Source organism: Nicotiana tabacum, chromosome 22, assembly GCF_000715075.1.
Source record: "Nicotiana tabacum cultivar K326 chromosome 22, ASM71507v2, whole genome shotgun sequence".
Taxonomy (NCBI): domain Eukaryota; kingdom Viridiplantae; phylum Streptophyta; class Magnoliopsida; order Solanales; family Solanaceae; genus Nicotiana; species Nicotiana tabacum.
The window spans coordinates 128,860,601-128,887,771 of record NC_134101.1 but is presented as its reverse complement, the minus strand read 5'-3'; the positions used below and the strand labels follow the sequence as shown (position 1 = coordinate 128,887,771).

The window sequence follows — 27,171 nt, the reverse complement described above, 5'->3', positions numbered from 1 at the left end:
ACTCCCCTTTATATTTAGCCTCTGTTGAAAATATTGAACAAATGCTTTTAAACAACTTTCATTGAAACTGGAGTTTTTACGAGATGTTCGCAGTTTAATCACTGATTTGACTTTGTTATTCCCTGAGATTTTTTTGTTATGAGATGTATATGATTTATGTTTGCCCGAGGGGCTGTATACGGACTATGTTTTGCTCGAGGGGGCGATTATGATTTTTATCACTTTTACTATAAACTGTATTGAACCTCTATTGAAACTGTTGGAAATCATCTTCAGATGATTTTTACCAAAAGCTAGACTTTAAATAAGATGATTGACTCATATTCTGATTTGAAAGCTTGTTTATGCTTACTAAGTTTATCATGATGTGGATTTTTCGTTTCCTACTCAGTCTTTATTTACTTTTATTACTTACTGCATTGGCGTACTCACGTTACTCCTACACCTTGTGTGCAGATTCAGGTATTTCTGAGCTCGATGGTAGGTTCATCGGAGTTAGCAAGGTAGCTGTCTGGCAATTGTAGCCCTGCTTTTCTCCCTTCTTATTCTCCCTCAGTATATGTTTTGTGATTTTCCCCCGACCATGTTGGTCTTGAGGTTGTTAGACAGTTGTAGTAGATGCTTATGACTAGTGACACCCCGATTGTCGGGCTTTTCTTTCTGCACTGTTGTTTGTTTTAAACACTACATAAAGGTTTATTGCTAAATAGATTTGATTTTATCCTAAGAATGGAAAATACTGATTGGTTTTGGGTTTCTGCCGGCTGGCCTAGTTCCATGATATGCGCCATCATGACCGGATTGGTTTTGGGGTCATGACAAGTTGGTATCAGAGCCTAGGTTACATAGGTCTCACGAGTCATGAGCAGGTTTAGTAGAGTCTCGCGGATCGCTACGGAGACATCTGTGCTTATCCTCGAGAGGCTGCAGAACCTTTAGGAAATCCCACATTCTTGAATTCTTATCGTGCGTCATTGATTTAGCTTGAAATTTAACTCTTTGAATTCTTTCCATGCATTCGTATGCGCACATGAGTGCTCGGTATTAGCTGTACATCGATGGCTTGTGATTCCCTGATCGAGGGGCGAGATGTGATTTCTGTGTGTTGATGTTGGGCCAGCCTGGAGGACTTGAGGCCGGGCTCTGCTTGTAGCTTGAGCACTAAGGTGTTGATTGTGTGAGCACCTGCTTTTGGAATTATATGTTTGGTAGTGTCCCTATTAGTGGAAATGATGACTGGATGGCTATGTGATGAATATGATGTGACTACGAGATGTGTTCATATGAGTTGAATGTGACGAGAAGGGTCTGCTTGAGGATAGAAAGAACTATTTGGTGCTTGATTCCTATCTTGATTTGATGTATAGCGCCGAGTTGTAGGTGTGTGAAGGATCTTTTCATGTTGTCTAGTTGGGGAATGGAGTAGATTCCATGTTACGATATGAGTTCAGACTCAGGCAAATTAAGTGATTGCGTGATGTTTATGACGGTGGAGGGGTGTGAAGAGATGTCAGTTTGAGGCAAAGCATGTGAGTTATCTCCTACAGGGTTTTCTGATGTTTGTGTTACCCTCATGTTGTTTGTTGGAAGTCCTCTTTACCAGTGAAATATATGTGTGTTGTTGCAATTTGATATTGGGTCGCTTATGAGAGTGGACTTCTCTGTTATGAGGATGAATGTGAGATTTGCAGATGACTTGAAGTACTAGATGGTTTGTGTTGCACGAGCTTATAAAGGATTTAGTTTAACCTCACCATAGTATATGGCAGTAGTAGAGTATGGGCATTGTGAGTTCTGTGTGTTTTGACCTATGGCTTCGAGCCAAGTGGGAGAGTCTGCTATTGATTAGTTGATTGCACGGTTATGTGTTGTATTGGTTTCAGTTTGAGGTATACTAGTAAATCAGCTATGGCTTGCAGAGGTTGAGATCGAGGATGACCTGAAAAAAGGAAAATTTGGGTAGGGGTTGTGTTAGGTGTATAAGAATTATGGAATGACTTGAGTTGTTATTGGTGAAGGATGCAATATACATGGAGTAGGAATTTATTTGGTTGCATAAAGGTGGGGTTACTTTCTGCTGTGTTGGAGTGCTAATGGAGCATAGGTTGTTCGGTCTGTTTGATCAATCTAATTGGGGTTTGAGCAGAGTGGATGACTCTCGAGAATGGTTCTAATGGATTCAAGATTTACATGTAATAATCAGAGATTTTCAGGGTATGTACTTGGCTAGAATCGAGATTTACATTGGAGGATGACAAGGCTTGTGGCATTTCTACATCACTATGGATTCTACATATCAGTATTAGGAAGGTGAAGTTAATGACTTTAGATTCACAGGAAGTCTCTTCAGGGTAAGTATTTGAAATGTGGTTCTTCTAGGGATATTTGAGAGAGTAGTTAGCGCTTATGAGCCTTAGGGCAGTGTGGTCTTATGCTTGGGTCTCGTGTGGTGACTCTGGGTCAAAGATTGTGGTTTTATAGAGAGAAAAAGTATCAAGTTGAAGGTAATTTAGAAGGAACTTGGATAAATGGGATAGCTTGGAAGTTGGTCGGATCGGCATGGTAAAGGATATGATTAGTTCTTTGGGTGCTTAAGAGGTAATGAGTTTCTACATGTGTTTCATGGCAATGCTCTATGGTTTTTGGTGACCTACGCAACTTGGTTGAGTTAAAAAGATTCACACCTAACGGTTTGGTTTTGTGCAAATGAGATTCGGAGAGTTCTTGATGGTTTCTACCACGGTCAGAGATGTACCTATTCTACTGGTGTGAGGAACAGGTGATGTATAGTGATTTTCTTCTAGATGGAATCAAATGGAAAGTTCTTGGCTAGTTGAGTACGTAGTTGCTTGTGGCTCGGAATGGATTTTGAAGTCCTCATATTTGATATAGGATGGCATGGTATATGTGGTATGTTGTGTAGGGTTAAGATTGCATGTGTAAGGTCACAGTTCAGTTCTGAAAGAAAGGTCATAAATTCTTAGGTAGCATGAGCAGTTTCAGATGATTAGACAAATGGTATTGCTAATTGGTATGGCTTAATGAGGGTATACATTTCAGAAAGGGCAATGTGACTGAGTTATGGATACTTCATTGGTATTGTGGCACTCTCATGTTTGATTGATTGCTGGAGTTCATATTTTTGCCTTGTGGCATAGAAGAATTTCAAGAGTATTCCTCGTAGGATGATAGTGTAAGGTGGGGTTACATTCTACGGTGTTGGAGTGCTAATGGAGCATAGGTTGTTCGGTCTGTTTGATCAGTCTAATTGGGGTTTGAGCAGAGTGGATGACTCACGAGAATGGTTCTAATGGATTCAAGATTTACATATAATAATCGGAGATTTTTGGGTATGTACTTGGCTAGAACCGAGGTTTACATTGGAGGATGAAAAGGCTTGTGACATTTCTACATCACTATGGATTCTACATATCAGTATTAGGAAGGTGAAGTTAATGACTTTAGATTCGCAAGAAGTCTCTTCAGGGTAAGTATTTGAAATGTGGTTCTTCTAGGGATATTTGAGAGAGTAGTCAGCGGCTTATGGGCCTTAGGGCAGTATGGTCTTATGCTTGGGTCTCGTGTGGTGAGTCTGGGTCAATGATTGTGGTTTTATAGCGAGAAGAAGTATCAAGTTGAAGGTAATTTAGAAAGAACTTGGATAAATGGGATATCTTGGTAGTAGGTCCGATCGGCATGGTAAAGGATATGATTAGTTCTTTGGGTGCTTAAGAGGTAATGAGTTTCTACATGTGTTTCATGGCAATTCTTTTGGGTTTTTGGTGACCTACGCAACTTGGTTGAGTTAAAAAGATTCACACCTGACGGTTTGGCTTTGTACAAATGAGATTCGGAGAGTTCTTGATGGTTTCTACTATGGTCAGAGATGTACCTATTCTACTAGCGTGAGGAACAAGTGATGTATAGTGATTTTCTTCTATATGGGATCAAATGGAAAGTTTTTGGCTAGTTGAGTACGTAGTTGCCTGTGGCTTGGAATGGATTTTGAAGTCCTCATATTTGACATAGGATGGCATGGTACATACGGTATGTTGTGTAGGGTTAAGATTGCATGTGTAAGGTCACAGTTCAGTTCTGAAAGGAAGGTCATAAATTCTTAGGTAGCATGGGTAGTTTCAGATGATTAGGCAAATGGTATTGCTAATTGTTGTGGCTTAATAAGGGTATACATTTCAGAAAGGGAAATATGATAGAGTTATGGATACTTCATTAGTATTGTGGCACTCTCATGTTTGATTGATTGCTGGAGTTCATATTTTTGCCTTGTGGCACAGAAAAATTTCAAGAGTATTCCTCGTAGGATGACAGTGTAATCGGAGAAGTGTGGATATTTAGGCGGTGAAGTTGAGATCAGAAATGGTGATTCATATGTTCTAATGGATTTGGAGGCTAAGAGTTTTTGTGAGTAGATGGTTTCGTGGTTGTGGACTATGAAAATGTAGCTAACATTAGTCAGAGGGTAGTAAGAATTGTGATTCAGTCATCGTGGACTTTCGGAGGGTTATTTATCTGTTGTAGGTGACCAAAGTTGATTTGGGGGTGCATTGGTAGGCCTAACATGGATGTATGTTCTGCACCGGGTCAGATTTATTGACTCCGAACTGCTATTATTTAGAGATGTGCCATTCAATTGTTGTTGAGCTTATTCGTGTTCTGGAGTGATATATGAGTTACTCTTCTGTGTTACGAGGAGTTGTGATTTATTGGTTATATGCAAATATGGTGCAGTTCCATTTGGGTTTTATAGCAGAATTTGAGTGAGATGGGTATTTGGGTGTTGCATGATTGATTGCATATTGGATATGATCTCTCGGACTGGTATGACATTGCGTTATTGCTCTCTATGGTTATGGTGATTCGATGTTGGTACTAGACATAAGATGGCGTATGGTTGTTGACTCTGAGCCTGGTGGCTTGAGGTGATTCATGTGGATCAGTGTTTGGAAAGGGTTGCGCATTGTAGTGAAGTTATATGGAGGTATGATCCTTCGGGTTAGATTCGTGTGTTCTAGTCCTACGGTGTGTGAGGAGTTATTAGCATCGTGTGTGGTGGTACTGGTGAGCTTGTGGTACAGCTCTCTCATTTGATTCACTTTCCATGATTTGAGTATATTTGGACTATTGCTTATTGGTTCACGGGTTGCACGGGTTGTGGCTTTAGATTGTGTTGATGTGTCATGTCACCAGAGTTGTCATGTTGCGTGAGATGAGGTCATTGGGGTCTCGAATGAATACTTTCGAATTCGGTTTATCATGTTGGAAGAATAAAATGTTGGGATTCGGCTTAGAAATTTGCTATGGTCCTTGCCAAAGAAAAGGGAGCTTCATGAATGGTCAATCTGAGGAATGGTTATGACTTTCTGCGTGTTTCATTCATCATTGGCAGTATACGAAAGTGTTAGAATGAGGCTTCATTTGATAACATGTTTATTATCGATATTCGGTTGTTTTGAGCAACTGCTGTGATTAGGAGTTATCGCTACGAATGTTTGAGTTATGTGGTATATCATGTAATTGCATATGAGGTTGCAAGTATGGTTTGTTACAGCTTTTTCGGACTTATTCAGAGTATAGATGTGAGATTCTAGTCTTATAGATAATTTTGGAAGTGTAAATATTGGTTCTAAGGTTATGGGCTAGGTTGGATTTTGAAATTTCAGTTACATTGTGCTATTGGACTTAATGAGATAGGGTGACGTGGGATCACCCCCGTTTATGTGTGTGGTAAGGTTATACAGCGATTTGATGGTTTTTGGAACAACTTTGGGCACGTTCGAGGACGAACGTATGTTTAAGTGGGGGAAGATATAACGACCCGGTCGGTCATTTTGAGCATTTGAACTTCGCTCGCCAGTTCTTGGGCATGACTAGCCATGTATGATGTATTATGACTTATGTAAATCGTCGGTTTTGGTTTTTAGGTTAATCGGAACAGATATGGAAGAATGATTCTCAACTTGAAGCTTTAAATTTGAAAGATTTGACCAAGGCTTGACTTTTTAGTATTCGATCTCGGATTTGAAATTTTATGACTTGGTTAGCTCCGTTGGGTGATTTTGGACTTAGGAATGTGTTCGGAATGTAGTTTGGAGGTCCGTGGTAGATTTAGGCTTGAATTGGAGAAATTAGAAATTTGGCATTTTCCGGTCGGCAGTGGAAATCTTGATATAGAGGTCGGAATGGAATTTTGAAAATTGGAGTAGGTTTGTAGTGTCATTTGTGACGTGTGTGCAAAATTTCAGGTCATTCGGAGTTGATTTGATAGGTTTCGGCGTCATTTGTGGAATTTAAAAGTTTCTAAGTTCTTAGGTTTGAATCTGATATTGATTTGGTGTTTTAGTGTTGTTTTGAGTGATTCTAAGGCTCGACTAAGTTTGAATGATGTTATGGGATGTGTTGGCATGTTTGGTTGAGGTCCCGAGGGCCTCAGATGAGTTTCAGGAGGTTATCAGACCAAATTCTTGGTTTTGTGAGTTGCAGATTTTTGCTGGTTTTCTGGTGTCTCAGATGTTCTTTGTGATCGCAAATGGAGCATGCGTCCGTGAAGGATAATTTGGCTAGAGCAGAGTTTGATTTTTCGCGTTCGCGCTTTGGTGGTCGCGTTCGCGTAGTTATGTCTCCAGTATGTATCGCGTTCGCGGCTTTTTTTGGGAGCCGATATTTTTCTTCATCGCGGAGGCGATGGTTGTCCCGTGTTCGCGAAAGAGAAAGCCTGGGCAGCTCTATTTCGAGAATTTCAGCCATTTTTGTATTTTTGGAGCTATGGAGCTCGGGAGAAGGTGATTTTGGAGGGAATTTTTAGAGGATTGATTGGGGTAAGTGTCCTTCACTCAAATTTGGTTAAATCCCATAATTATGTCTTAATTTTTATCATTTAATTGGGCAATTTGTGGTGAAAATTGGTGGAAAATACAAGAATAATTGGAGAGTTTAAATTGGGGATTTGAGGGGCCATTTGAGGTCCGATTTTGATGTACTTGATATGTATAGACTCGTGGGAAGATAAGGATTCTATTGATATAATTTTTATCGGAATCGGAGATGTGGGCCTAGGGGTCGGGTTTGAACCGAATTCGGGATTTTTGGTCTAATTCCTTTAGTGTATATTGATGATAATATATTGATTTTAGTTAGATTCGGAGCATTTGGAGACCGATTCGAGAGGCAAAGGAATCGCGAGTTAGAGTTTGGACCAGTTTGACGTAAGTAATGATTGTAAATCTTGTCCTGAGGGTATGAAACACCGGATTTCAAATTGTTTCACTATATTGAGGTGACGCACACGCTAGATGACGAGCGTGAGGGTGTGCACCATTAGGGATTGTGACTTGGTCCATCCCATAGTGACTCTTAACTTACGCATTTGACTGAAACTATTTGATGCTATTGTGTTTTGGATAGTATTATTATGTTTTGAGTTGAATGCCATATCTGAGCCTCGTGCCAACTGTTTGGACCCTTAGGGGCTTTTTACTACTATTCCTTACTGTTTTTACTTAATATTTGTACTCAGTCATGCTTGTAGACATGTGATTTTTGACCCTCCCCAAGATTTTTTATATTTTAGAACGCAAATATTTAGTTTAGGCTTAATATAGCTATTTCAACTCATTTGACTCTTTTACTTTATTTTATTACATGAAAAATGAAAATTACAAAAAAATATTTTAATTTATGTATTTTTCATAAATTTTAAAAATAAAATATAAAAAAAATACAAAAATAGTACCTTATTTTTATCTTTATATAATTTTGAAAACAGAAAAATAGTTTCATGTTTAGTTTAATTAATTAGGATTAGCTTTGGCATTGTGTAGTATTTCTATCTTATTTTAAAAGGAGTCAATTAAGGTGTTAGACCACAATTTTAAGAGTTTTAGAGCCCAATACCCATTAAGTCAACCCTAGGGACCCTTCTAGACTTTTCTTTGGAACAAAAATAAATAAAAAGACCCTAAGGACTTAACACAAAAAGACCCGGGGACTAATTGGAAAATACACAAAAATACACCTAAAACCTAGACCTATATTATAGGTAAGGCAAAAAAAATCAAAAGGGGATGAGACATAAGAGCGCCCCGAGCCTCGGCTTCTTCTTCTTCGATACATTTTCTCCAAAAAGCCTCAGCTGCAACAATACAAAGAAGACTATCAGCCATGTTCCCTAATCTTTAGAGCAAAATCAACACAAGACAAAAAAAATCCTAGATCTAAAATGGAGATAGGGACTTGCTGTCTTGCTTAAACAATTTCATTTTAGGCATTTTGCTAGATTTTGTCTCTGCGGCTGATTTGTTGACTAACCTGCTGCTACCGCAAGTGATTCGCACAAATAGCCAATTTTATGACCTCCTGTATTTCGCTGCTTCGTCTTTTCTTCACCATATCTGTCGGAGCACGCACACACACAGTCACGCATTTTTTACTTTCCGCCAAGTTTCGAGGCTGAAGTGTCGAGGTCTGCCTGTGTTTCATCGACTTCCGGCAAGTTCCGAAGTCGAAGTTCCGTTGGTCTTAGTCACGTCTCCATCCAATTCTGGAGCTGCAAGTCAGCTGAACTCGAATTCATTTTGAAGAGACTTATTCTCTGTTTGTCTCTGTGCCGCTGTAATTAGGTATTACATTTTGTTTGAATAATATAAATTTCAGATTTGTTTAGATAAGAATTGTATGGAATTAATCATTTTTCGTCTGTTTCATTCCTATGATTGTTTGACAGCTATTTTCGTTCTTTTGTGTGTTTGTTGAAGTATTGTGATGCGTTTGAAATGAAGTGTGAAATCAGAGAGTACTATTAAGGTTGGAAATTTACTATGAAACATATTTAGTTGGCTTCTTATGATTTCACTGTAGTCTGTTTGGATAATGGACATTCCTTATAAAATTAGTTATGTAGCATTTGTATGATGTATAGGCATCAATTTTATAGTGTATTAATGTGCATTTAATATATAAATGCATTTGTTTAGATGGCCAACGTTTGAATGCTGGGATATTGTCAAAATCTTGGAAAATTCACTAAGTCTCGAACATCGTAACTATGGGTAATTAAATTATAGTGGCCATGGGTACGGTCCCCGTGGCATTGTTATGATATGTGAATCTCAATTCGGGGGTGCATTTCATGTAACCCGATTATAACAACTTCGAATAATAAAACCCCTTTGAAAAATTTGAGGTGTGCCATTTTCATTAAATAACTCATGGTCCTCATGTAATTGATACTAACTCTTTAAAAATCGAGGCGCGCCATTTAGCAAATTCCCATGGCCCTCGCAAAGTTAAAATGCATAGTTACTTTAGGCGCGTAGTTTAATAAAATTACCTTCCTAAACTCGGGTGTCATTTCATGTGACCCAACTCTAAATCTCACAACGTTGAATAAGATGTGTTTCGGATTGCGGGTGCATTTCATGTGGCGCGATCCAAAGAGATGTTTTACACGATGTTAAATCTTCTTTAAAAATAATTAAAATTGGTTTAATAAGTTAAAATGTACCCTAGGCTAAAACATGTATTAAAATCAGACAATAAGCCAATTATGATAGTTTAAGCGACCGTGCTAGAACCATGGAATCCGGGGGTGCCTAACACCTTCCCTCGGGTTAATAGAATTCCTTACTCAGAATTTCTGGTTCGCAGACTTCAAAAGGAAAGTCGAAATCTTCCTCGATTTGGGATTTAAAAATAAACCGGTGACTTGGGACACCAGAAAATAAATCATCCCAAGTGGCGACTCTGAACAAAAAATGAATAATTAATCTCATTTCAAATAATATTACTTAAATTGGAAAAACTCCCTTGTATACCTCTCGGGATGTAAAAAGGAGGTGTGACAGCTCTGGCGACTCTGCTGGGGAAGTCAAACCCAGAACTTTGGTTCAGGGTTTAAGAATTCGAGCTTAGGATAGCTGTTATGATTGGCTTTATCTGTTATCTGATTTTCCTACATGTTTGAGCCTAATGTGCTAAATGTTTTTACCGCTTTGATATTCTGTGATCTGTATATAAACTGTTACGAAACCCTTCCTCTCTCTCTGAGTCTTCTAAATCATGGAGAAGGGTGCACTTCGTGTGACTTCTCTTCTGTCTAGAGTCTTATCCCATTTTAGAACGAGGTTCGGACAAGTTGCTAAGCCGGTGAAGCTTCTGTATTTCCGGTACGCTGCCCCCTCTTGGCTCGAGTTGTCCGCTCGGGTAAGCCAGGTCTAGAACAATAAACCCAGGTTTTAAACCTAGTATAACAAAGCCTCATGCTGGATCCCTAGTAGGAACGTTTGTTTGCATCACGTACATTTGACTTAGGAGGCTCAACACAGGGGTTGGGTCTGTCTAGGACAGGTGTACCTGAAATGAAAGACCATCCTGATGCATTCTACTTGCTACTTGTGCATTTATTTGCTTGAGGGCTCAGAGAGATAGTTACTTGTTTTGAGAAATCAGTGTCCAAAATATATCGAAACTCTGCCAAAATTTTGGAAAAAAAAAGAGAAAAGAAAAGGAAAGTTTTGTCCTTAGAATTAGTTGGTTTTCATTTTGTCAAATCGGGCAGAACTACGCGGGTCTGATTCTCATCAGATGTGAGATACATAGGCAAACCTCATCGGTTTCGGCCCCCAATTTTCAAAATTCCAAAAAAATTCTTTTACTTCCTTCTTTAGAAAAGTTTTTCTTTGCGACCCCAACTTTTAAAAATACAAAAAATATTTTCTTTTAGTTGCTTCTCAAAATCAAAAATACAAAAATATTTTCATTCTTCTTTCGAAAATTGAAAAGAAAATTCAAAATGCAGAAATATTTTTTTTAAAAGCATTTCTTTCATAAATTCAAAATAAAATTCCAAAAATATTTTCTTTCTTCTTTAGAAGTTTTTCTTTCAAAATTCCAGAAAAAAAAAATCCAAAAAAAAAATCTTTCTTCTTTAGAAGTCTTTCTTTGCAAAAATGCTGAAGAAAAATCAAAACTCAAAAATATTCCCTTTCTTCTTTATAAGTCTTTCTTTCGAAAAATTCAAAATCAAAAAAATTAGTTTATTTACTTTATTCATGATCTTCCCGAACTATGCAAGATCTGACTCATGTTCCCACATGATACGTAGGCAACCCACATCAGGTTCGATTAATCGAATAAAAGAAGAAACAAAGTGAAAAAATGAAAAAATGATGATAATAATAAGGACCGACTGAGTCCATTCTAACATGTTTTGTTTTGAATTGTGAAGAAAGTTGAGGTGGTCGGTTTGTGGTAAGCCGGAAACACAAGATCCAAGGAAAAATGATAACTGACGTCGAAGTTGTTACAAGTGCTCAAGAGACTCAGGGTCAGAGGGTTCAACAAGAGTCTACTGTGTTTGAGAAAAATAGAATATTGAAACAGCAAATGACCGAAATGTGTCAAGCATGGGCCAGTGGTCAAGGACAGCCTCGTCATGAGTCACAATTTGCTACACAACAAGAGCAGTACCACTCTCCTGAGTACCACTCGTACTCGTTTGATCTTCCTGCAAACGTTGAGAAACCTGCCCGAAAGATGGTACAGGAAGAAGTGGCCCAAAGAGTGAAAAGCTTAGAACAACAGTGGAAAAACATGCAAGGGTTGGCAGGTCAAAAGAGTGTTGCCTTTAAAGATCTATGTATGTTCCCCGATGTCCAATTGTCGCCTAGTTTCAAGACTCCCAAATTTGAAAAGTATGATGGACATGGAGATCCCATAGCCCACCTGAAAAGGTATTGCAATCAACTGAGAGGAGCGGGAAGAAATGAAGAATTGTTGATGGCTTATTTTGGGGAAAGCCTTACGGGAGTATCCTCTGAATGGTTTATGGATCAAGACACATCTCGTTGGTATATCTGGGATTACATGGCACAGGCCTTTGTCAAACAGTTTCAATACAACATTGACATTGCCCCAGACTGCAATTTCATTTCAAACTTGAAGAAGAAACCAACTGAAAGTTTCAGGGAATATGCCATTAAATGGGGAGAGCAAACAGCTAGAGTTAAGCCATCCATGGACGACCACGAGCTAATCACTGTCTTCCTTCACGCTCAAGAGCCAGATTATTTTCAAAACATGATGTCCGCAGTGAGCAAATCCTTCTCGGAAGCAATCAAAATGGGAGAAATGGTAGAGAATGGTCTTAAGACAAGCAAAATTATAAGTCAAGCAGTTTTTAAAGCCACAACTCAGGCTGTCTGGGTTGAGTCTGATAATTTTAGCGACACAAATGAGAAAGTTGAAGAAATTATGATGACATCAGGGTCGAGAAGAGGTCCCAGGAAAACACCTCGAAGGTATACGCAGCCTCATCAGGTTTCCCATGACTCCCCTGAGCATCGCTATCCACCTCAGAACCCACAATACTCTGTCGCTCCATATCAGTATGTTGTCCAGCCATCAAAACACCCAGAAGGCGAGCACGAGCATCACAAAATCTCTACCAGCTTCCACAAAATTTCCAGGTACCCTATAACCCACATCCAGACCAGAGGTATAGAGGGGAACAAAAATTGAAAGATAATTTTACACCAATAGGAGAGCCCTATGCAAGCTTATTTGAGAAGTTAAAGCATAATGACATGATTGCACCTATTCCTCCAAATCATGTGGACCCACGTGCGAGAATATTTGACCCTTCTAAAAGGTGTGAATACCATTCCAATGCCCAGGGGCACAATGCCAAAAGTTGTCGGGATTTGAAAAGAGAAATAGAAAGGATGATCCAGGAAAACCTGATTGTGATCCAAGACAGTGACACCCAGAATAGTGCGCAGAATCCTTTACCTGCACATGATGATACACACTTTGTGGGGATGATGCGTGGTGACAGGGAGCATGAGAATCCTCTCGGGAATTTGCTAAATGAAGTTAATGATTGTGAAATTGGAGAAGGCTCTGCTGATTCTGATGAACAAATTTGTGGCTAAATGTCAAGCTTAGCAATTGAAAAGTCATTCCCTCCTCACTAGGAAGGAATCTTGGTAGTTTGTTTTGATGTTTTTTCTATTATCTGGCTTATTTTATGGTTGTGATCCAGATTTTATTTGTTTTATCTAGTCAAACCCTTTTATCCCTCCATTCGGTTTGTGTGAGTCTTGTCTTTCTGTTCTGTTGCTATTTTCATTTGACGGGTTATTTAGGGTTGTAACTCGGATTTTAGGTTGTTTGTCTTGTTGTTTACTCAATGAAATATAGTTTGTCCTTTTGCGTCATTCCATGCTTAGTTCTTTTTCCGCAAGTTTTAATGACATGACATGCATGCAGAATTTTTGGCCAGATCTTAGAAAATTGATTTAAGTTTGAATTGGACAACTAAAAAAAAGATACTTTTGAGGATGAATAAAGAGTGGAGATACTTTGGAATTGAGGTCGAGTAAAATTTACCTTCAAATCATTGTGGAGGTCGGGCTTGAGGATGTTTAGTCAACTGAAGTTTGTAGGAAAGTAAGGGATAGAAAGTGTGAGACACCAAGAAGACAGACATGTTCGTCAATGCTGTGATTGCGAAAAGATATTATGTTTGGCGTTCTCAAGGTTGGGAGGCCCTTTTTCTGCTATCCAAACACTTTATATCCTTCACTACCCCTTTTGAGCCTGTGTTATTTTTCTTTGACTACTCTCTTTTGGAATCAAGTTTAGAGTCAAAAAAAAATCCATGTCCCAAGAGTACAAACTGGGGCACTTCTTAGAAAGTTCAAAAAAAAAAAATTGTCAAAGGTCCATGCCTTCAAAATAGAAGCTGGGGAAAACAAAAAAAAAAAAAAAAAAAAAAAAAAGAAGAAAGAATGATGAAATTATAGTTAGATCAGATGTTTGAACTACGTTAGACCTGATTCCTTGAAAATAAGGATACATAGGCAGTCTCACGGTTCGGTTTAGCCAGCAAAAAAAAAAAGAAAAAAAAATAGAAAAATCCAAAAATCCCCAGCATCTGAAACTGGGGTAGTCCACAACCCCTCATTTTGAGTTTACTTTGAGCCTTCATACCGACCTTCCTTTCCAACCCTATCCAAAACCGTCCAAATAAATACCTCCCGATATGCCTTCAAGAATGCCAAGAGAAGCATGCAATGAGCAACGGTTGTCACACGACATATAACACTGTCAAGTTACTCACAAAAAGTAAGAAAAAGAAAAGAAAAAAAAAAGAAAAATGAGAGAGTCTTACTAGTGAAAACCCTTACGGGCACTGTAAGGCGACGGTTAGCAGAGATGAATAAATGAGAGAGACTTGGTGGTAAAAACTCCTCGGGACGCCACTAGTTGAAGGTGAGTCTTGAAGCTGATACAAAGGATTGGTACGAACAAGTTCGACCTCAAAGGTCATAAGAATGGTAAAAGGGAAGATTGGATTAGTTTGATAGATCAGACCATTGAGTCTAAAATGCATGTCATGATCATTAAGGCTAGTTATATAAAAAAAACTCTTCCTTCTATCCTTCCGGCAGGGGGCATTTCTTGTTAATACTTGTTTTTGCATCATTGTGTCCTCCACTCCGAGTCAGTCCTTATCAAAACAAACAAGAAAAGATTTCAAAACCTGCTACCAGCTTTTCAATTGCACAAAGTGAATTTGGCCAGCACACTCAGTAGTTACTGTCAATATACCTTGAGGATTCATGCAAAGGCTTCCCCAAAAAGACTCTTATCAGCCTATTTGGCACAAGAAAGATAACTTGTGATTCTCTCTGACAAATAAATTGCTCAAAAGCAGGAAGTCATTCAAGATATCAGCAAAGGTCACCTAAGCAAAGATCTCTAATTGGGATAAGGTTATTTGAGCTGCAAATACAAATGGTACTGGTGTGAAACAATCAGAGTTGGTGCAGAACAAAAGTCTTTTGAGACCGACTCAAGCTGATTGAGCAGAAGCCAAGCTGCCCAAGACTCAAGGCCACAAACCGACCACCATTTTCAAAACTGACCAATTTTTCTTTGTGTGAAACAGGAACAAAGCAATGCAAGGAAAGTGGTTAAAAAAAAGAAAAAGAAAAGAAAAAAAGAAACAAAAAAGAGAAGGAAAAGAAAAGAAGAGAAGAGACTACAAAGGGAATTTTCTCAAATCTTTGCCTTTGTTTGTCTTGCTATTATGCATAAAGTCATGCCATTGCTCTTTACATTTTCCTCCTAGGGTAATATGTCCTAGTCTGATGGATTTTCCTCCCAATGAAATCTTAGTCTGATGAATCTTTCTCCTAAGATAACAAAAAAACCTAGTCGGATGAATTTCCTCCTAGGATAAACGTCTTAGTCTGATGAATCTTTCTCCTAAGATAACAAAAAAGGGAACCTAGTCCGATGAACTTTCTCCTAGGATCGAAATCTTAGTATGATGAATTTTTCTCCTAAGATAGAGAACCTAGTCTGATGAACTTTCTCCTAGGATCACAATCTTAGTCTGATGAATTTTTCTCCTAAGATAAAAATCTTAGTCTGATGAACCTTCTCCTAGGATCAAAATCTTAGTCTGATGAATTTTTCTCCTAAGATAGAAGACCTAGTTTGATGAACTTTCTCCTAGGATAGAAATCTTAGTTTGATGAATCTTTTTCCTAAGATAGAAAACCTAGTCTGATGAATTTTCTCCTAGGATAAACATCTTAGTCGGATGAATCTTTCTCCTAAGATACCAAAAAAAAAGGACCTAGTCTGATGAATTTTCTCCTAGGATTAACGTCTTAGTCTGATGAATCTTTCTCCTAAGATAGAAAACCTAGTCTGACGAATTTTCTCTTAGGATATTTTAGAAAAAAAAGGAAGTCTGAGAAAAAAAAGGTCAATTTTTAGTTTTCTTAAGTTATCAATGTTTAGTTTTCTTGAAATTAGGGGCACCGCCTGGAGAATAGGATCAGTCTTTACTTTAGTCAAGCTTAGTTTATAGTTTTTCTAGTTTATTCTTTAGTTTACTCTCATCATTGCATCAATAGTACAAGTGGTTTACAATTTTGCTAACAACTCACAAATCTTCCTAGTGCAAACTGGGGCAGAAAAATTTCTTTTGTTTTGTCTATTTTGTTGTAATCAGGTGCCCACCTGGAGAACAAATGAAGGCAACTCAAGTTTCAAGGGAAAGCAGTTTCGAAGGAAGACAACTCAAGTTTCAAGGGAAATCAGTTTCGAAGGAAGACAGTTCAGGTTTCAAGGGAAAATGGTTCAAGGGTGCAAGGGAAAACAGTGTCAAGTAACAAGAGAAGACGGTTTAAGTTCAGCAATCAGGCGCCCGCCTGGAAAACAAGGGAAGTTATTTCAGAATTCAATTCAAGTTAGAAGTAGCAGAAGCTCGCGGCAAGAATGCGAGTCAACAATCCAAGATGATCAACAAAAGTTAGTCACAGTCAAAAAAAAAAAAAAAGAAAGACAAGAAGTGAATCCGAATGCAGAAGTTAATAAAAGATGTGAGCTGCTCAAGACAGGGCTGAGGTCACAAGCTCTGCATGTCCCATCTTGGTTTGAAAAGATAAAGAAGATTGAACCAACACCTGCTGCTAACAAGTATCAAGATTCAGATCAGGGTCCGCATGAAGAATCAGCCAAGACTCAAGATCAAGCTTCAGAAGACTCATAGATAGGAATCTTGTAACTCGTAGCTAATAGGATTAGTTAGTCTTTTTCATTTTTGATTTTGATTTAATAACGGGACCGCGGACCAGAACCTCAACGGCAGCTCGATCGGCTCTTCACCTCGGCATACTCCATCATCTCACTCACCTCTGAACTACACGTGGCTTGATTCCTTTATAGCCAAGGATATGTAGGCAGCTCAGATACTAGGGCTCGGTCACATTCTCCTTCCTCTTAGTTTTTGGTCTCCTTAAATAAGGGTCGGGTCAAAAAACCTGTCTAGTCGTTCTTTGTCTGAAAACTCTTCGCGTTTCCAGTCAAAGAGGGGCAGCTGTAGACATGTGATTTTTGACCCTCCCAAGATTTTTTATATTTTAGCACGCAAATATTTAGTTTAGGCCTAATATAGCTATTTCAACTCATTTGACTCTTTTACTTTATTTTATTACAAGAAAAATGAAAATTACAAAAAAAAAATTAGTTGATGTATTTTTCATAAATTTTAAAAAGAAAATATAAAAAAAATACAAAAATAGTACCTTATTTTTATCTTTATATAATTTTGAAAACACAAAAATAGTTTCATGTTTAGTTTAATTAATTAGGATTAGCTTTGGCATTGTGTAGTATTTCTATCTTATTTTAAAAGGAGTCAATTAAGGTGTTAGACCACAATTTTAAGAGTTTTAGAGCCCAATTCTTGGCCCAATACCCAATACCCATTAAGCCAACCCTAGGGACCCTTCTAGTCTCTTCTTTGGAACAAAAATAAATAAAAAGACCCTAAGAACTTACCACAAAAAGACCCAGGGACTAATTGGCAAATACACAAAAAATACACCTAAAACCTAGACCTATATTATAGGTAAGGCAAAAAAAAATCAAAAGGGGATGAGACACAATAGCGCCCCGAGCCTCGGCTTCTTCTTCTTCGATACACTTTCTCCAAAAAGCCTCAGCTGCAACAATACAAAGAAGACTATCAGCCGTGTTCCCTAATCTTTAGAGGAAAATCAATAGAAGACAAAAAAAATCCTAGATCTAAAATGGAGATAGGGACTTGATGTCTTGCTTAAACAATTTTATTTTCGGCATTTTGCTAGATTTTGTCTCTGCGGCTGATTTGTTGACTAACCTGCTGCTACCGCAAGTGATTCGCACAAATAGCCGATTTTATGACCTCCTGTATTTCGCTGCTTCGTGTTCTCTTCACCATATCTGTCGGAGCACGCACAAACACAGTCACGCATTTTTTACTTTCCGGCAAGTTTCGAGGCTGAAGAGTCGAGGTCCGCCTGTATTTCATCGACCTCCGGCAAGTTCCGAAGTCAAAGTTTCGTTGGTCTTGGTCACGTCTCCATCCGATTCTGGAGCTGCAAGTCAGCTGAACTCGGATTCATTTTGAAGAGACTTATTCTCTGTTTGTCTCTGTGCCGCTGTAATCAGGTATTACATTTTGTTTGAATAATATAAACTTCAGATTTGTTTAGATAAGAATTGTATGGAATTAATCATTTTTCGTCTGTTTCATTCCCATGATTATTTGACAGCTATTTTCGTTCTTTTGTGTGTTTGTTGAAGTATTGTGATGCGTTTGAAATGAAGTGTGAAATCAGAGAGTACTATTAAGGTTGGAAATTTACTATGAAAAATGTTTAGTTGGCTTCTTATGATTTCACTGTAGTCTGTTTGGATAATGGACATTCCTTATAAAATTAGTTATGTAGCATTTGTATATGTATAGGCATCAGTTCTATAGTGTATTAATGTGCATTTAATATATAAATGCATTTGTTTAGATGGCCAACGTTTGAATACTGGGGTATTGTCAAAATCTTGGAAAATTCACTAAGTCTCGAACATCGTAACTATGAGTAATTAAATTATAGTGGCCATGGGTACGGTCCCCGTGGCATTGTTATGATATGTGAATCTCAATTCGGGGGTGCATTTCATGTAACCCAATTATAACAACTTTGAATAATAAAACCCCTTTGAAAAATTTGAGGTGTGCCATTTTCATTAAATAACTCATGGCCCTCATGTAATTGATACTAACTCTTTAAAAATTGAGGCGCGCCATTTAGCAAATTCTCATGGCCCTCGCAAAGTTAAAATGTGTAGTTGCTTTAGGCGCATAGTTTAATAATATTACCTTCCTAAACTCGGGTGTGCATTTCATGTGACCCAACTCTAAATCTCACAACTTTGAATAAGATATATTTCGAATTGCGGGTGCATTTCATGTGGCGCAATCCAAAGACATATTTTACACGACGTTAAATCTTCTTTAAAAAATAATTAAAATTGGTTTAATAAGTTAAAATGTACCCTAGGCTAAAACATGTATTAAAATCAGATAATAAGCCAATTATGATAGTTTAAGCGACCGTGCTAGAACCACGGAATCCGGGGGTGCCTAACACATTCCCTCGGGTTAACAGAATTCCTTACTCAGAATTTCTGGTTCGCAGACTTCAAAAGGAAAGTCGAAATCTTCCTCAATTTGGGATTTAAAAATAAACCGGTGACTTGGGACACCAGAAAATAAACCATCCCAAGTGGCGAATCTGAATAAAAAATGAATAATTAATCTCAAATAATATCACTTAAATTGAAAAAACTCCCTTGTATACCTCTCGGGATGTAAAAAGGAGGTGTGACAATGCTGTGTTTCACTGATTTCATAACTCGGCCTTATTTACTCAGTTTTGATATTATATATGATACTTTGGGCTGAACGCCCTATTTTACTGATAGTCCGGGTGGCTTGTGAGATTGATGGCTGAGAGAGGCCGATATCCTGATTGTAAGATTGATGACTAAGAGAGGCCAAGGGCCTGGTTGTGAGGATTATATAATTATGGATCGGGTGCACGCCGCAACGATATATAGATCGAGCTGTACACCGCAGCGATATGTTGGATTAGGCTACACGCTGCGGCGATATAGCGCTTGGGCTGTAGGAGCCCCTCCGGAGTTTGCACACCCCCAGTGAGCGCAGTCGACTATATATTTATGGATCGGACTGTACATTGCATCGGTTATTATAAGACACCTATTGAGCGTGAGTGCTGAGTGTGAGCGTTGATTGATGAGAGTTGAGTCTCGAGTGACTGAGAGACTTGCCCGAGGGGCTATATATATACATGAGTAATGCTTTGCCCGAGGGGCTTGTTTTTATGAAATTACTGTTTTCACTCCTCTTTATACTGAGCCTCTGTTGAAAATGTTGAACAAATGTTTTTAAACAACTTTCATTGAAATTGGAGTTTTTACGAGATGTTCGGAGTTTAATCACAGATTTGGCTTTGTTATTTCTACTGAAACTTTTCTATTATGAGATGTATATGATTTATGATTTCCCAAGGGGCTGTATACGAACTATATTTTGCCCGAGGGGCCGATTATGATTTTTATCACTTTTACTATAAACTATACTGAACCTCTATTGAAACTGTTGGAAAGCATCTTTAAATGATTTTTACCAAAAGCTAGATTTTAAATGAGATGATTGACTCATATTCTGATTTGAAAGCTTGTTATGCTTACTGAGTTTATCATGATGTGGATTTATTGTTTTCTACTGCTTAGTCTTTATTTACTTTTATTACTTACTGAGTTGGCGTACTCACATTACTCCCTGCACCTTGTGTGCAGATCTAGGTATTTCTGAGCTCGATGGAAAGTTCATCGGGAGTTAGCAAGGTAGCTGCCTGGCGATCGCAACCCTACTTTTCTCCCTTCTTATTCTCCCTTAGTGTATTTTTTTGTGATTTTACCCCGACCATGTTGGTCTTGAGGTTGCTAGACAGTTGTAATAGATGCTCATGACTAGTGACACCCCGATTGTTGGGTTTTTCTTTTCGCAATGTTGCTTGTTTTAAACACTACATAAAGGTTTATTGTTAAATAGATTTGATTTTATCCTAAAAATGGAAAATACTGATTGATTTTGGGTTTGTGTCGGCTGGCCTAGTTCCATGATAGGTGTCATCATGACCGGGTTGGTTTTGGAGTCGTGACAAAATAAATCAATGGTTCAAATTGATTTAAGATAGAATTCGAAGATGGTGTACTATAATAATGCGTAAAAATTTCTCTGATATGTTGTTCTTACTTTTTGGTCTCTTTACGTGTAAACTTTGTTGCAGACAAATCGTATTATTTTAAAAATATGTTTCTTAATATAAGTGTATCATCATTTTTTGTAATTATCTGTTGTTTCATGATTCCATCCAATTCCGTGGGTTTGACAGATAAATTGTTGTCAGTATAGCAAAGTATGCTATTTATAATAGAGAAAAAACAATAAGGAACATATACATAAGATATTGCGTGTGGTGAGTATTCAACGCAGGGGAGGCTTAATAACATCTTAGGCCTAAAGCAAAGCCTTAATAAGAGGCCTTCGTTTCGTACTGTGGTGGCAGATTCATTGGAGTTAGCAAGGTAGCTATCTGGCGATCACAGCCTTGCTTTTCTCCCTTATTATTTTCCCATAGTGTAATTTTTTGTGATTCTACCCCGACATTATTGGTCTTGAGGTTGTCAGACAGTTGTAGTAGATGCTCATGACTAGTGACACCCCGATTGTCGGGCTTTTCTTTCCGCACTGTTATTTGTTTTAAACACTACATAAAGGTATTATTAAATAGATTTGATTTTATCCTAAGAATGGGAAATACTGATTGGTTTTGGGTTTGTATCAACTGGCCTAGTTCTATGATAGGCGCCATCACGCCCGAGTTGGTTTTGGGATCGTGACAAAATAAATCAATGGTTTAAATTTATTTAAGATAGAATTCGAAGATGATGTACTCTAATAATGCGTAAAAACTTCTTTTATATGTTGTTCTTACTTTTTGGTCTCTTTACGTGTAAAATTTGTTACAGACAAAGCGTATTATTTTAAAAATATATTTCTTAATATAAGTGTATCATCATTTTTTTGTAATTATCTGTTGTTTCGTGATTCCATCCAATTCCGTGGGTTTGACAAATAAATTGTTGTCAGTATAGAAAGTATGCTATTAATAATAGAGAAAAATTAATCAGAAACATATACATAAGATATTGCATGTAGCGAGTATTCAACGCAGGGGCGGTTTAATAGTATCTGAGGCCTAATGCAAAGCCTTAATAAGAGGCCTTTGTTTCGTACTGTGGTGGCAGGTTCATTGGAGTTAGCAAGGTAGCTGTCTGGTGATCACAACCCTGCTTTTATCCCTTCTTATTCTCTCTTAGTGTATTTTTTTGTGATTCTCCCCCGGCCATGTTGGTCTTGAGGTTGTCAGACAGTTGTAGTAGATGCTCATGACTAGTGACACCCCGATTGTCGGGCTTTTCTTTCCACACTGTTGTTTGTTTTAAATACTACATAAAGGTATATTGTTAAATAGATTTGATTTTGTCCTAAGAATGGGAAATACTGATTGGTTTTGGGTTTGTGTCAGCTGACCTAGTTCCATGATAGACGCCATTACGACCGAGTTGGTTTTGGGATCGTGACAAAATAAATCAATGGTTTAAATTGATTTAAGATAGAATTCGAAGATGATGTACTCTAATAATGCGTAAAAATTTCTTTTATATGTTGTTCTTACTTTTTTGGTCTCTTTACGTGTAAAATTTGTTACAAACAAAGCGTATTATTTTAAAAATATATTTCTTAATATAAGTGTATCATCGTTTTTTGTAATTATCTGTTGTTTCGTGATTCCATCCAATTCCGTGGGTTTGACAAATAAATTGTTGTCAGTATAGAAAGTATGCTATTAATAATATAGAAAAATTAATCAGAAACATATACATAAGATATTGTGTGTAGCGATTATTCAACGCAGGGGCGGTTTAATAGTATCTGAGGCCTAATGCAAAGCCTTAATAAGAGGCCTTTGTTTCGTACTGTGGTGGCAGGTTCATTGGAGTTAGCAAGGTAGCTGTCTGGCGATCACAACCCTGCTTTTATCCCTTCTTATTCTCTCCTAGTGTATTTTTTTGTGATTCTCCCCCGGCCATGTTGGTCTTGAGGTTGTCAGACAGTTGTAGTAGATGCTCATGACTAGTGACACCCCGATTGTCGGGCTTTTCTTTCCACACTGTTGTTTGTTTTAAACACTACATAAAGGTATATTGTTAAATAGATTTGATTTTATCCTAAGAATGGGAAATACTGATTGGTTTTGGGTTTGTGTCAGTTGGCCTAGTTCCATGATAGGCGCCATTACGACCGAGTTGGTTTTGGAATCGTGACAAAATAAATCAATGGTTTAAATTGATTTAAGATAGAACTCGAAGATGATGTACTCTAATAATGCGTAAAAATTTCTTTTATATGTTGTTCTTACTTTTTGGTCTCTTTACGTGTAAAATTTGTTGCAGGCACAGCGTATTATTTTAAAAATATGTTTCTTAATATAAGTGTATCATCATTTTTTGTAATTATCTGTTGTTTCGTGATTCCATCCAATTCCGTGGGTTTGACAAATAAATTGTTGTCAGTATAGAAAGTATGCTATTAATAATAGAGAAAAATTAATCAGAAACATATACATAAGATATTGCGTGTAGCGAGTATTCAATGCAGGGGTGGTTTAATAGTATTTGAGGCCTAATGCAAAGCCTTAATAAGAGGCCTTTGTTTCGTACTGTGGTGGCAGGTTCATTGGAGTTAGCAAGGTAGCTGTCTGGCGATCACAACCCTGCTTTTATCCCTTCTTATTCTCTCTTAGTGTATTTTTTTTGTGATTCTCCCCCGGCCATGTTGGTCTTGAGGTTGTCAGACAGTTGTAGTAGATGCTCATGACTAGTGACACCCCGATTGTCGGGCTTTTCTTTCCACACTGTTGTTTGTTTTAAACACTACATAAAGGTATATTGTTAAATAGATTTGATTTTATCCTAAGAATGGGAAATACTGATTGGTTTTGGGTTTGTGTCAGCTGGCCTAGTTCCATGATAGGCGCCATCACGACCGAGTTGGTTTTAGGGCTGTGACAAAATAAATCAATGGTTTAAATTGATTTAAGATAGAATTCGAAGATGATGTACTCTAATAATGCGTCAAAATTTCTTTTATATGTTGTTCTTACTTTTTGGTCTCTTTACGTGTAAAATTTTTTGCAGGCAAAGCATATTATTTTAAAAATATGTTTCTTAATATAAGTGTATCATCATTTTTTGTAATTATCTGTTGTTTTATGATTCCATCCAATTCCGTGGGTTTGACAGATGAATTGTTGTCACTATTGCAAAGTTTGTTATTTATAATAGAGAAAAAACAATAAGAAACATATACATAAGATATTGCGTGCAGCGAGTATTCAAGGCAGGGCCGGCTTAATAGCATTTGAGGCCTAAAGCAAAGTGAGCATATGAAATGAAAAAAAATGATAATTTGGTTTTATAAAGTACAAAAAAAAACTCCAAAAAAGAAATTTTCATAATTTTCATTTCAAAGAACTCACAAAAATTCAAAAATAACTCCAAATTTTGTTCATGTCCAAACACAATTCTAATTTTCAAATAATTTTCAACTTAGAATTTTGTTTTTAAACCTTTTTCAGGAATTTCACAATTCTTATGTCCAAACGCCTACTAAATTAGGTGATAAATCAACTTTAAAATTACACTTAATGAGATGATTTCTAGCCGCACAAGTTTCTATGGTGTGTTTTAGATCACATGTTTCAAAAGTTTTTCGTTGTTTCATGAATTTCATGTCTAGTCAAACACTTTCATATAAATAGGAACGGAGGGAGTATAATTTATGTGAGAAAAATAAATGATAATTTAGATTATTAGATATAGTTACGTGACTAAATAATAAATAAAAAAAATAATTCAGTAAAAACGTAAAATAAGATTGACGAAAAACTATTTTGAATATATTAATATATTGATTATAGGAAGAAATTAAGTTATTAAACAATATAAATATGAAAATAAAGAAATAAATTTATCAATAATAAGAAATAATTATATACTATATATCATATATAGAGAGAAATAGTAATTTGGGGCCTTAAATTTTTGGGGCCTAAAGCACTTGCTTTAGGGTCTGGCCGGCCCTATTCGACATGATAAATCAACACAAAGTAATTAGAAAATTTTGACGTCAACACTACACATAGTATTACCTCTTCATATACAACCCAAAGATAACCGACACTTTGTACTACTCTTGGCATTTCCCATTTAATTCATTCTCTTTATATATCAGATCTTTTCACATATATTTGGACAATTATTTATTATATTGAAAGCTCTTCTCCTACTATTCTTTGCTGCCTGAGGAGTACAATGTCAATGTCTTTATCAAAATTAAAGGGTCATATTGTTGTCCTTTATCATCTCAATCCGTACGTAGAGGGCTTTGAGACATACAACTCATAAATGAAGTGGCTGCTGATCACGCCCAACTATATCTTATAAAAAGAATTAAGCGGTCGTTGTAAATATAATCTGGTTTACAAGTCAGGAATCGAATCCCACAGAAAACTAAGGCTTAGTTACAGCTAGTTGTTCACTATCACTAAGAAGACAAGCTTGAACAATTCCTAACTTATAGATATTAAGATTCTTGTGTTTAACTAACTAACTAACTAACAAATTAAAATAATAAATTAACACTAAAGATACTACAAGTTGGAGAAAAAATTAAGAAGGTCTAGAGTTATGATTTTTCCAATTGTCGGAATTCTTTCCGCTATGTCTTCTATAATTTCGGCAAAGTATTCTCTACCGATCATGAGCGCTTTGCGTGTTGTAATTCTCTCCCGAGTAATTACGACAATTTACTAGACATACTCTCCCGAGTTACGCTAGCTGGCTTTAATTACATCTCACTTAGATTCGTTATCCCTAATCCCACCTTTAAACCCTTGATTATTGATTCCTCACATACGTCGGGAGTGATGTTGTTCAACAACAACCTAAATATGCACTCTCTCCCGAGTAATACATACTAAATAGGCACAGCTAGTTGAGGGTCCTTCAATTAACCACAAGAATAATATAGTTGAACAAATAGAGAAAATACTACGGCTCAATTATATAAAAACATAACAAGAATTTATCCTACAAAAGGTTCCATCAAAACCCTAGATAATAAATTAGTTATTCATAATAGTATGTAAAACTACAATACTTGTATACCGTGAAAATGGTAATAACAATTAAATTTGTAAATGGGACTCTAAAAATACGTGATCTATTTTTATGCTAGTTGTTAGAGCAGTTGATGCTAGGCGTATGAAGTTTAATGACGAAATACAAGTTAAAACGGGGCTGTAATCAAACCGAGGGGCTTGCTACCCGGGCTTCGGGCTGATCGATGAAAGGCCTCGAGGTCGATACCCGGCTCGAGATCGAGCTATCGGGAGTAGCCGAGAAGGGGATAACAGTTGAGATATAATTAAAGAAGGATCTTTATGGCCAATATCAAGCAATAAATGAAGAACAAGTATGAAAGCAATAAATGGAAAGAGTAGCCTCGAGAGAGTGAGTTGGAGAGAAAAGAGAGACAGAGAGATATTATTGATTTTGTGTAGAATGATTGGAGCAACAACAGCCCCTTACAAAGTGGTGAGGATTCCCTTTATATAGGAGGGGAATCCTGATATAGTACAACGTATATTAATTATAAAAGCATAGAGATGGGATGGCTAGACGCGACGCGTCGATACAGGCTCTGGGTAGGCCGGTTCTGTCAGACTTAACCGCGTGCCATGGGAATTCCCCATTTTGCTCTAGCCTCGATCTTCGTCTTCTTTGAGTCGGGCCTCGACGAGCCCCGAGGGAGGGAACTCGGCCACAACTCCACGTCCTCGGGGTCTCGAGACATTCCTCTGAAGTGACTTGATAGCAAGAAATTAGGATCTCTAATTTCGCTGCATACAGATAGTCTCCGTGTTTCTCAGAACGAAGTGATGGGAATCGACTCTGACACCCGACTTGACGACGTCATGCTGATGACTCAACCTATGGCGCAAGTTTTTGCGGTAACCGGGACATCTCATGGACTTATGTTTTCGACATCATTCAATGCACTGTCGATTCCCGTTCTCCAAGGTAAAAGTACTCTCGTCGATTAGGTTTCTCAAAAATGCAGTAATTGCATCCGCCAGTCAGTCTTCCAAAGGCCTCGATGATCGCGTCGTTACCTCCTATAAATGGGGGCTTTCTGGCGTCGTTTTTCTATCCAAGTGCCTTCTTATGCTCATTTGCCCTTTTCTCCTTATCATCTTTCTCTATTGTTGATCGCCATGTTTGGAGTCTACGGCCTCAAGGTCGTTTAGCATCATTCCAATAGATCGTGCCATGGCCCTTTGCCTGAGCTCCTCTTCGTTGAGCATGATTATGCCGTTCTGCTGCTACTGTGGTTGCTGTTACGTCTAATGTTGCTGTCCTTGTTGGCTCGAGATGATGACATACAGGGAATCGATTCTCCCCTTTTTTAGAAAGTCATTCAGACTATGCACCACTGGTCACTCTCCTACCCTGGTCTGGTGTGGCATTTCATCCCTTGGGTTTTTTTCTTTCCCAAGGGATAAAGTGGCTCCACCGGTCGTTGAGGCTGGGGCCCGC

General features: G+C 37.7%; 1 long non-coding RNA gene across 1 annotated transcript; it reads left to right on the top strand.

The window, feature by feature from the left end:
- Positions 1 to 17,467: 17,467 nt before the first annotated feature.
- On the top strand, positions 17,468 to 20,517 carry LOC107780199 (uncharacterized). Its single transcript, XR_001646756.2, has 2 exons — positions 17,468 to 18,027; positions 20,242 to 20,517. It is a non-coding gene; the product is annotated as an uncharacterized LOC107780199 (long non-coding RNA).
- The last annotated feature ends 6,654 nt before the right edge of the window (positions 20,518 to 27,171 follow it).